At 45.8% G+C, this 9,605-nt stretch overlaps 1 long non-coding RNA gene across 1 annotated transcript in view; it reads right to left on the bottom strand.

Moving 5' to 3' along the window:
• Nucleotides 1-9,605, bottom strand: part of LOC119375558 (uncharacterized) — a 166,941-nt gene that overhangs the window by 130,355 nt on the left and 26,981 nt on the right. The window contains exon 2 of the long non-coding RNA XR_005180385.2: nucleotides 6,639-6,693. This is a non-coding gene — a long non-coding RNA (uncharacterized LOC119375558). The remainder of the gene's footprint in view (nucleotides 1-6,638; nucleotides 6,694-9,605) is intronic.

Raw genomic sequence — 9,605 nt, 5'->3', positions numbered from 1 at the left:
CGGTTTACGTGAAAACCACGATGAACGAGGCACACCGTCATGATTAATTTTGATCCCCTGGGGTTTTATAAAGCGTACCTAAATTTACGTAAACGGGTGTTTTTGTATGTTAATTTCTCCCAATCTATAATAGCCCCTGGCAACACAGTTTTATGACCTCCGTGTCATGCATAGCCCTCATGTAATACTGTATTCGATTTTCTGTTCTTTCTAGCGGACAATTCATGAAGAAAAGCGCCAAATTTCACTCGCTAAAAATAATATTTATGTGTACTGGGACAAGGTTAGCCGCGTAAGCGCTAAACGACGGTCACGAAGTTATACTCCTAACAAGTGTGCCGCTATAGCAGTGCATGGCATGAGGTCTTTCTTTATCGATAACCTGCCTTTGCAGATGCAATTTCAAGCTTTGCGGTACCACAAGAATTTCGAAATCGCCAACAGTTGCCGAGATGGTGTCTCTAAAATGCTACATTCACACTTCGACATTTAGTACATATTTTCTTTAGGACGACGCCAAATGCACTATGTGATGTGCATGAGCGACAAAGTGACACCCACATCGAAATTATTTTGGAGAATGAACGGTACGATGATTATACGCCTAGCTTCATACTGACACATCCATACACTTACTTATTACAGTGCATATCAGGCGCGGAATGCGAAATGCTAGTGTATATAGTATAGGCGTACGTACAAGCATTTGAGACTGTGCTAACAGAACGGAATAAGCTGCCCTCCGAGGATGTGTATGACGTTCGCACACAGGTGAACACATTGTGGCTAACAGACGATGCAACATGCCATCCACACTATGGGGTATCGTCCGCTCGCCGCTAGGTGCCGACTCTGTTCGATCTCAAGGTCAATAATCATTTTTTTAAGTAAGACAACAGATGACTACATATTTGCGAAACCATACTCGATTCTTCCACTAATTCCTCCGGTTCCTGAAAATAAATTACTGAAATAAAACCAATTGTTCATTGCCATCTGTACGGCGGTTACGTCGATATACTAGCTCTCTAGGCCTGAACCTGAGTTAGCGCGAGGGCTTCACGAAGTCATTATTGTGTACGCTACCTGCTTCATTTGCCGGCCTACTCGAGAAGTTTTGCTTTATCCCACGGCAAAACGAGTTCTTGATTAGCCGCGGTAGTCCACACACCGCCCGCGTCGCGGAGCACGCGGAAAAAACTTTTTCCGGGAGAGTGGTCCCGGGCAGAACAACAACTTGCACTGTTCCCAACAACACGCTGCCGAGGCCGCGACAGAACTCCTGTCCCGGGTGGCCGGCGGTGGCCTACTTCTCGGCCCACCGCGAAATCCCGCGTAATTAAAGCAAGCCAAGTCGAGTCGAGTCGAGACGAAGGCACGCGCAGGCCCCAGCGCTACCGGCGGCCTTAACCGAAGCGGACTCGCCCACGAAACGAATTGCCCCTACGCCAGTCCGAACCGTACGCTTTCTCTTGTATTACGCGTCGTTTGTGTGGGGCGTCTGTTTCTTCCGTTTTCTTCATATTAATGCGTCAGCGTTAATACAGGCTCCGTGCACACCTCTTGTACGTTGGCCACCTCGTTTTCTCGAATTCCCACCCGAAAAAGTCAAAACTTCCTCTTTTCTATCTCATCATTTACTGCCCTCGTAGAAATGCATGCCTCATCAGAGAGAGAGAGAGAGAAAGCTCTTTATTCAGAGCCGAATGATCAGCCAGCCTATATTCCCCTTTTCGTTATTCTTCAGGGAGATGGGAGGATGGGAAAGAATGCCCTAGAAGAGTGCGGGAAAATTATATGTAAAAGAATAAACATCAAATGCAGGTCTTGCAATAGCTGTCCTAGGCGACAAATGTAGTCTCGACAGCTTATGTTATATATGATAAAAAAAATAACGGAGGAAAGGAATGCTTATTGACAGCCACACACTTTCTTGAGGAATACAACGCACAGTCTATCACGTGTTCCTTCCTATACCGAACTGCTCCAATATTGCACACCCAACAAGCAAACAGGTTTTGTCGGGAAGCCTTTTCTTCGGTCGATCGCTTCGCTGTTACAGCCTTTCAAACCTCTTGAATGCAAAGAAACAATCTTTCAAACTGCACCTCGCAAGAAATAAAGAACCAGGAAACGCCGATGGCCGCCCCTCTAAGACGCGCACCTTCAGCCGTTTAATTTGCACTCTAACAAAATGGACAGGTGGGCTAGTTGGTCCGTCTTCATTGTGGGACTATTTGCTCACAATAATTTGCTCTCTCCTCGTCTCACGGTACTCCTCAACAGATCCTCCTTCGGCATCTATGCCTTACTCGGCAGTCTTAGACTAAAATGAGCGTCGATACTCATCAACCAACTAGTTAAGCCCGAGTCCAACGCCTGTACGAGTCCAAGTAGTAAGTAAGCACAATCTCCGCGTCTCCTCTACCGCTTCCAAGGCAGTCTGCACTATACCTCGCCCGAGCCCTAATTATATCTTCTTTCGTGCATTCTTGCCTAACGGGAGAAGTTTCGGCAGTCCCTTAACCCAGAGACCGTTCCAACTTAGATCCGCCAGTTCCCAGCGTAACAACGGCTCACAAGATGAATTTTTTCCCGCACGAAGAGAGAGAGAAGAGGCATCCATTGTGTTCCGGTGTATAGCTACGGTTCCCGTTGCATTGCCTTACACGAGCGCACCGAACTACAAGAAGCAAGACCACGAGCATTTACCGGCGTGCGGGCGTGATTCATTCTGGAGGTCCCTTTTCATGTCTTTCTCAATCCAGACTGGTGGCGTGTCTAAGTCCCCCGGGAATTTGCGGTAATGAGTTCGCCGGTAGCGTCACCATGGGCACTGCGCGGTGCATACTCGTACTTGTGCGCAGTGGCCGCGGGTATACTGTAGGACGCAAGAACTTAGTCCACGCGCGGCCGCTAGCCTGGTCTTAAACGGAGGCCCTAGTGCAGGATACAAACGTGGGCTCTCCACAAATCCGCGCATGCGCGTACACAGAGAAAAGCGTCTGCTGTGTCACCAAATGCGTGCAGTGCAGATAAGCCTGGGCATCGTGTCCGATGATTAGCATCACGAAATACGGCTGCGTTTTTTTTTAAAACTTGACAGTGAAAGTTATATGAACTTGGTAATTATGCATTAGTCCTGTATAAAAGCATAGCGATGTGGACGAGTTGGTTTACATTCGTGGCGAATACGAGCGTCGCGAAGCGCTCGAGTGCGGAGATACAGATAAGGGAGCACTGATGAAGGGTTGCTCATTCTTTCGCTTCCTCAGGTATCCCTCCCCTGTATTTGCGCACTCCAGGTGCTTCGAGTTGCTCATCAATTCACTACCACACTTCTTACCCTGAAATGAAGGGGCCTATATCGCCAATGGTCTCATCTAAAGCCGCACGCTTAAGTCTACGTCTTTTGACACTGCGTATTACGTTTCCTTTATCGATTCTGTGTATATGTTGTGAGTGGCGAATAAAGCGTTATCTGCATGAACGCCACATGTGTGACAAGGTATCGAATATTCCCAAGGCTTCTGTATTGCATTAACTGAAAGGATGCTGGATTATTTTGAGCCACTTTGTTACTTCAGTTCCGGTTCGCTCTTCTGCACACATCTCTGTTTGTTTGTATGCTCTTTTTCGTTCTTTCTCACTTTTTTTTTACTCAGGTACAATGTAACTAAATTTTAAACACTCCTACTTATGGCCTGAAGTACAGGCTGGCGGTACCTAATAAATAAATAAAAATGTTCACCATGAAACAGTCCTGCCGTTTGTGTACTCTTCGTCCGCGTATAAAATATTGGGCCTCGAGTTTTTATTCGAATAAGGATCTGACCAAGATCACGAAAAGGGACAGACAGCTCGCCTTTTCGCACGCCACTAACCCTTCAGCGACATTTATCACCATTTATTTAATTTTTTTAATTGGCGACGTCGAGTACAGGACGACAAGAAGTGAGCAACGGGCGAGCTTTAATATTGATTCTTCTCATAATAATTATTGGTGTTTTACGAGTCAAAAGCACGATATGATTATGAGGGACGCGGTAGTGGAGGGCTCCGCAAATTTCGACTACGTGGGGTTCTTTAACGTGCCCTTAAATCTAAGTACACAGGCCTGTACCATTTTGCCGCCATCGATAATGCGGCCGCTGCGGCCGAGATTCGATCCCGCGACCTTCGGTCAGCACTCGAGCAGTGTAACTACCAGACTACCTTGGCGGTTTGAAAATAATAATAGTACGGCTACAGACTTTCTGAGTAGAAATATAAAGGTAAGAGTTACATCCATACCATCCATACCAAGGTAAGAGTTACATCCATACCAGTTACATCTATCCATTTACCTACATCCACGCATCCCTCTCGGGATACATGGTTTGGTTTCTGGATCTCTGGCTTTTGGCATGGCGATGCAGTCTGCACGTTTCCCTGCACTGCACTGAAGTAATGTGGCAGAGTGTACTAACAGGCGCGCCAGACCGGAATAAATTATCCGCGGTTTATAAGCAAGCGTCCAACGCGAGCTTGCGAGGTCCTGTACGCGGGTTCTGCGTGAACCGTGCTTCCAGGGTCCAGTTGTATTGTGTTTGTTCTTTAAGGCTGCAGCGGAACCAACTCAGGCCGGCTGAACGCTAATGCGGAGGAAGCGGCTAATACGAAATAACAGAAAAAAAAATGTTATACCGTATATACTCGTGCTATGACCGCACCCTCAACTTTATTAAGAAAGTCCCCGAAAAATATACTTCAAATTACCCGTTTATTAGCCGCAGCCTTGATTTTGTTTTTTAGATTAGCGGTGTTACTCATGGTGTGGCGCGAGAATTGCGAAGCTTTTGAGGCCGACGCCGTAGATGCCCCATCAAACGTGAAAACTGACCGCCACATGACGTCATCATTACGTCATAGAGCGGTGAAATTTGCGACGTCATCATGACATCACGTGAGGTCATATGATGATGTTATCACATGACATCGTCGTTTACTCAAGGGGGCCGATCACGGAAGCTGTGCAAAACAACATTACGCGCAGAAAGCTTTCGGAGGGGGGCGGAAAAGTATCAATACATCGACTTGGAATAAAAAAGAAGAAGACTGCTTTCGCCATCGAGTCGTCATAGGCGACTGCATAAGAGACCCTGTGAGTTTTTTTTTTCTTTTTTTTCGCTTTTATCAGTGCCAGTGAGCACTGCAGTTCAATAGAGGCAAGCGCCGCCAAAAATATTTAGAAAAACAAAAGTTTGTCTCTTTCTCCGTATAATCACCACACCCGCAGTTTCAACCCCACATCTAGAAAGAAAAAAACCCTGCGACCATTACACGAGTATTTACGGTAATACAGGGGACCAAAATTGCGCGTCGCGGAGGAAAAAGGAGGTCTGCAGTGTGTCCTTAGCTTCCTGCGCAAGGATTCGCTTTTTCTCAATCATCGCCGTGGTTAAGCATTTGTTAGCGCCGCGCCGCTGAGTCCGTTCCTATTAGTAGCTCGTTCGTTAGTTCGTTATTCCGTGAAATGGTAGTTAATAAGAACATAACGAACAGCCCGTGTATTGTGCGTAAGGAGGGAGCTAATGCGCGTTCTTGAGGCTTTGCTACGAAGCTAGAAACGAGGCGACAGTGTTAACGATCATTAATTTTGTTGTCTTCGCCCATTAATTAGGTCGTCACCACGTTTATACTAGTACAAGCCGGATAACAGCGCGGGAATGTTCGAAACATGCACGTCGAAAGTGAAACAGAAACCACTCGACGAATCTGCAAGTTTTTTTTTTCTTTGTCCATTCCTACAAAGCGTATATTAAACAAAGTGTGGCAAATACAAAACGCAACATTAACAAAGCACATAAACGGAAAATAAAATTCCTTCGTTCTACATTAGTAATTATCTCATTCAGAACTACACGAATCATGGCCAATCCTACATGGTGGTTGGGAACTAACAGTTCACACGATCTACATGTACGGTTGATCGTTGTATCCTCGGATGTGAGGGCGATGCGCACTTCATAGCACCAAAAAGAAGGACACTCAGGAAATTATGTTGACTTATTGTTGCGTAGGTGTTCAGAGTGTGTTTTTGTACAGCCTAGAGAACACTGGGGCTGCTTCCTCCAACTCCATTCGGCTTTCTCGTCCGTTAACCCTTCTCCATCAATCGATCTCAAGCGCTCCGTTCCACAAGCCTTTGCTAAATGTTTGACGTGGGGCGCTACTTTGAGAGGTCCGAGCATGGCGTCGACGCCCAAAGTCGAGGGTTGACATAACGAGATCAAGGAAAGCTGCGCTCGCGCCCTCTGTCGTTATTTGTTTGTTCGCCCTCTCCCCTCCTCATAAAGCTCCGACTCGGTGAGGTTAGAAGCTGTTACGGTAGCTCGAGATGAGGCAAGTGAAACAGAGGGAAGGATTAGTGCGAGAGGCCGGGTGGAAGGGGGAGGGGGGTCGCGATAACATCATTAGCATGTGGAACGCACGAGCCGTGACCAACCAGAACCTAAGACGCCAACATGGACAGACTTAACTATTTTATTTTAGGAAAGCTCCTTCCATTATCAACGGCCACTGTGTTCTCCAGTGCGCGCACGTGTGTGCGTTTCTAAAGTTGACCGCAAGGTGTTCAGGTAACTTACGTCACTCACCAGCTGGCGTCGCGTGCGCGGCGACTTCGCAGATTTCGCTGGCATGAAAACTGAACTGTAAAAAGGCAGAACACAGACAAAGCAAATCCTTAAATTCTACTAGCACCACTACCATCCTCACTACTACTACCTACTACTACCACACTCATACACCCATAAACAGGTACGTAGAGCGTGACTTCTGAAAGAGTTCATAGTGGTAATGTGAACGTAAAGGAAGTTAAAATGAACAATAAAGAGCTGTAACTTGTCCTCAAACTTCTTTGCGTTAGCAATACACCAGATACCATAGGCGTAAACGCGGAGATACGGATAGGTGGTGCCATCTGGCGGAGACGAGATGAACCAGACAAGCACACACATGTTACTGCAGAAACCTAGTGCATTCTACTTCTCTGCAGATGCAAATTTTAGGAAGCTGTCTAATACCGAATGAGTTGCATTTGAAGGTTTTCTTTCTTCACGTACGCCAGGCTAAAACAAACAAAAGTGTGTATAATTTCGGTTGCACGAAGAGCCACAAGATGTCGATACCATCGTCCGGCAAGCCGGTACTCCATAAACCCCTTTGCGTGTACCGGAATACCGAAAAAGCTAAAAACATCTAATAACTACCGCTCACAAACAGACGCCAGCACTGTGTTAACGGTGGTCGAGTTTCTTAGGCAAGTTAGAAAAATAGCAATGGTCTCTGTCTTTGTTAAAGTGGAGCTCAAAGTCTCTGCATCCGGTTAAAGTGGGCCGAGGGCGGTGCAGCCGGATAAGGGAAGGAGACGGTGCGGTGCTAGCCAAACCACGCTTGAAACCACCGGCACCGGTTCTCTTCCCGACACCCGCCCTTCTAGCTCCCCAACTTTATTATTTCGAACCCCCTGACTCACTAAAAGACACCAACCATCGCCCGCAGCGGTGAGCTTCATGAAGCAGACGATATGACATGGTCGGGTTGAGAAGCCACGGATCACACGCGCCCCAAGCGTTTGAACACAAAAAACGTACATGGCTACAAACATCAACCACACCGACAACAACACCCCCACCTCCAACAACAACAACAACGTCAAATGTAGAAGCAACGACAACAGCAACAGTAGCAGCGACAAATCGTATCTGCGACCGTAAACGCCCACCGAAAGGGCTACAGGAAATGACGTGCATGTATACAACACGAGCAAATCTGGAAGAAACAACAACATCAACATCAACGACAAAATAACAACAACAAACAACGACTACAAATCGTATCTGCGGCCGTAAACACCCCCCGCGAAAGGGCTACGGCAAACGATGTGGAACGAAGCGGGTGAGGTTGAAATCTAAAACCCCTGAATTTTATTTTTGAAGCTTTTTTGTACTTTTGATTTTTAGCCTTTGGCTTACGCCTCAGGCCAGTGTGCGTACCCCACTTTGTGGGAGGCAAGCAGATGTTTCTTGTTTACATGTTTATCGAAGCAGACGAAAAAAAAAAAAGCAGCAGACGTACAAAAATAATGAACCAGAGTACACGTGCATATATGTATAACGCTGCAGCAAAGTTGAAGGTGGCCGGGGGCTACACGCAGGAACGTCAACAATATGGCCGCAAGGCTAGAGTTAAGTAGAAGGGTAAAATATCTCTGACTGCGTGAAGCATGAGCGGAAAGAAATATTGAAAAAGTGAAAAAAAAAGTAAGACGAACCCATTGAACTAGCCCAGGCCTACAGCGAGCTGAGCCAGAGCCGCTTGTTTCCTTGTAACACTTCCGTGCAGCGTAGCGATGGTGTCACGTTTTATTTACTGCTCATTCATACTAATTCATACTCACCGTCATATTCATAATAATATTCATATTCCCACCCTAATTAAAGTTAAATTTAACTCATTGCTGTAAAAGCGGCGTTGTCTGAGATCACCGCTGCAACCACGACAGAGCGCTTCAATCAATACAAACCTTAGTTCAATAAGTCTTTGTGAACGAATTTCGTATTGCAATTTCAGTGGACGTACGTGTGCGGGTGTTTGTGCACGTGTGCTTCTCGCTCAGCCTAACCCCTCTAGATGTCAACAACATTTATCTATCGCTCATTTACTCACAACAAATTAAAGCTTTGCACTTAATACGCATCGTAGGCGCGATGGCCCGCGAGATTATCGCAAAGACAAATCACGGAGCTTTTGACTGAAGTAGACATCTGAATGTATAATTATCTCATGAGCAAGTTTACATACGTCCGTCGGCAATGAAATAACGCGTTTTTAGGAACAACTAGAAAAATACAGAGGTAGGAGAATTAATACGTACAAGTTACCCCACAAAACTACAACCAATACTAAATATAGCATGGAATATCAAATAATGTGGAAAAAAACATATCATTTGTATTAGGCCTACCGTATCTATATTCGCATAACGCAATCACAAGCAAATGTTGGCCATCTGTTGGATAAAGTTGGCCACCATTGGACAATATTATGTATTGCGTGATACCTTTCTTCATTTGTTTGTTTGCACTGTTATTGCATGTTATAACACTCATATGTACCTACTAATGGCAGGAGGTTCCGGTGACATTTTCTAGCTTTTGTGCCTCCCGATTCTGTATATAATATGTAAACCCATTTCCTAGACCACGCAATCAATAAAATCGAAGTTCAGCTGTTGGATAACGGTGGCTATGCTATGGCTTAATCTTGGCTATAGTATACGCCGTTACTACAACGTAATGATGTAATTAATCTATACTTCTGCACATCTGCCTCCCTGCACTACGTATTTCTCGGGAATACTGCTACTGGTTCCTTTAAAGAAAACTTACGGCATTTTTTTTTCTTGTTCAGTTTTGTTGCCGTAGCGCACGCGGAACAACACCCCTATATACGTCGATACGAAACTGTCAATACGAGGGACTACATTTTCTCTCGCAAGAATAAGCACGCATAAACGTGTCTTCTTGCGGATGCACTCGCGTAATGCTGCGCGGTACTGC

The sequence above is a fragment of the Rhipicephalus sanguineus genome, chromosome 11, assembly GCF_013339695.2.
Source record: "Rhipicephalus sanguineus isolate Rsan-2018 chromosome 11, BIME_Rsan_1.4, whole genome shotgun sequence".
In the NCBI taxonomy this organism is placed as follows: Eukaryota; Metazoa; Arthropoda; class Arachnida; order Ixodida; family Ixodidae; genus Rhipicephalus; species Rhipicephalus sanguineus.
The sequence above is the reverse complement of the archived record's forward strand: the minus strand, read 5'-3'. Positions and strand labels throughout refer to the sequence as shown.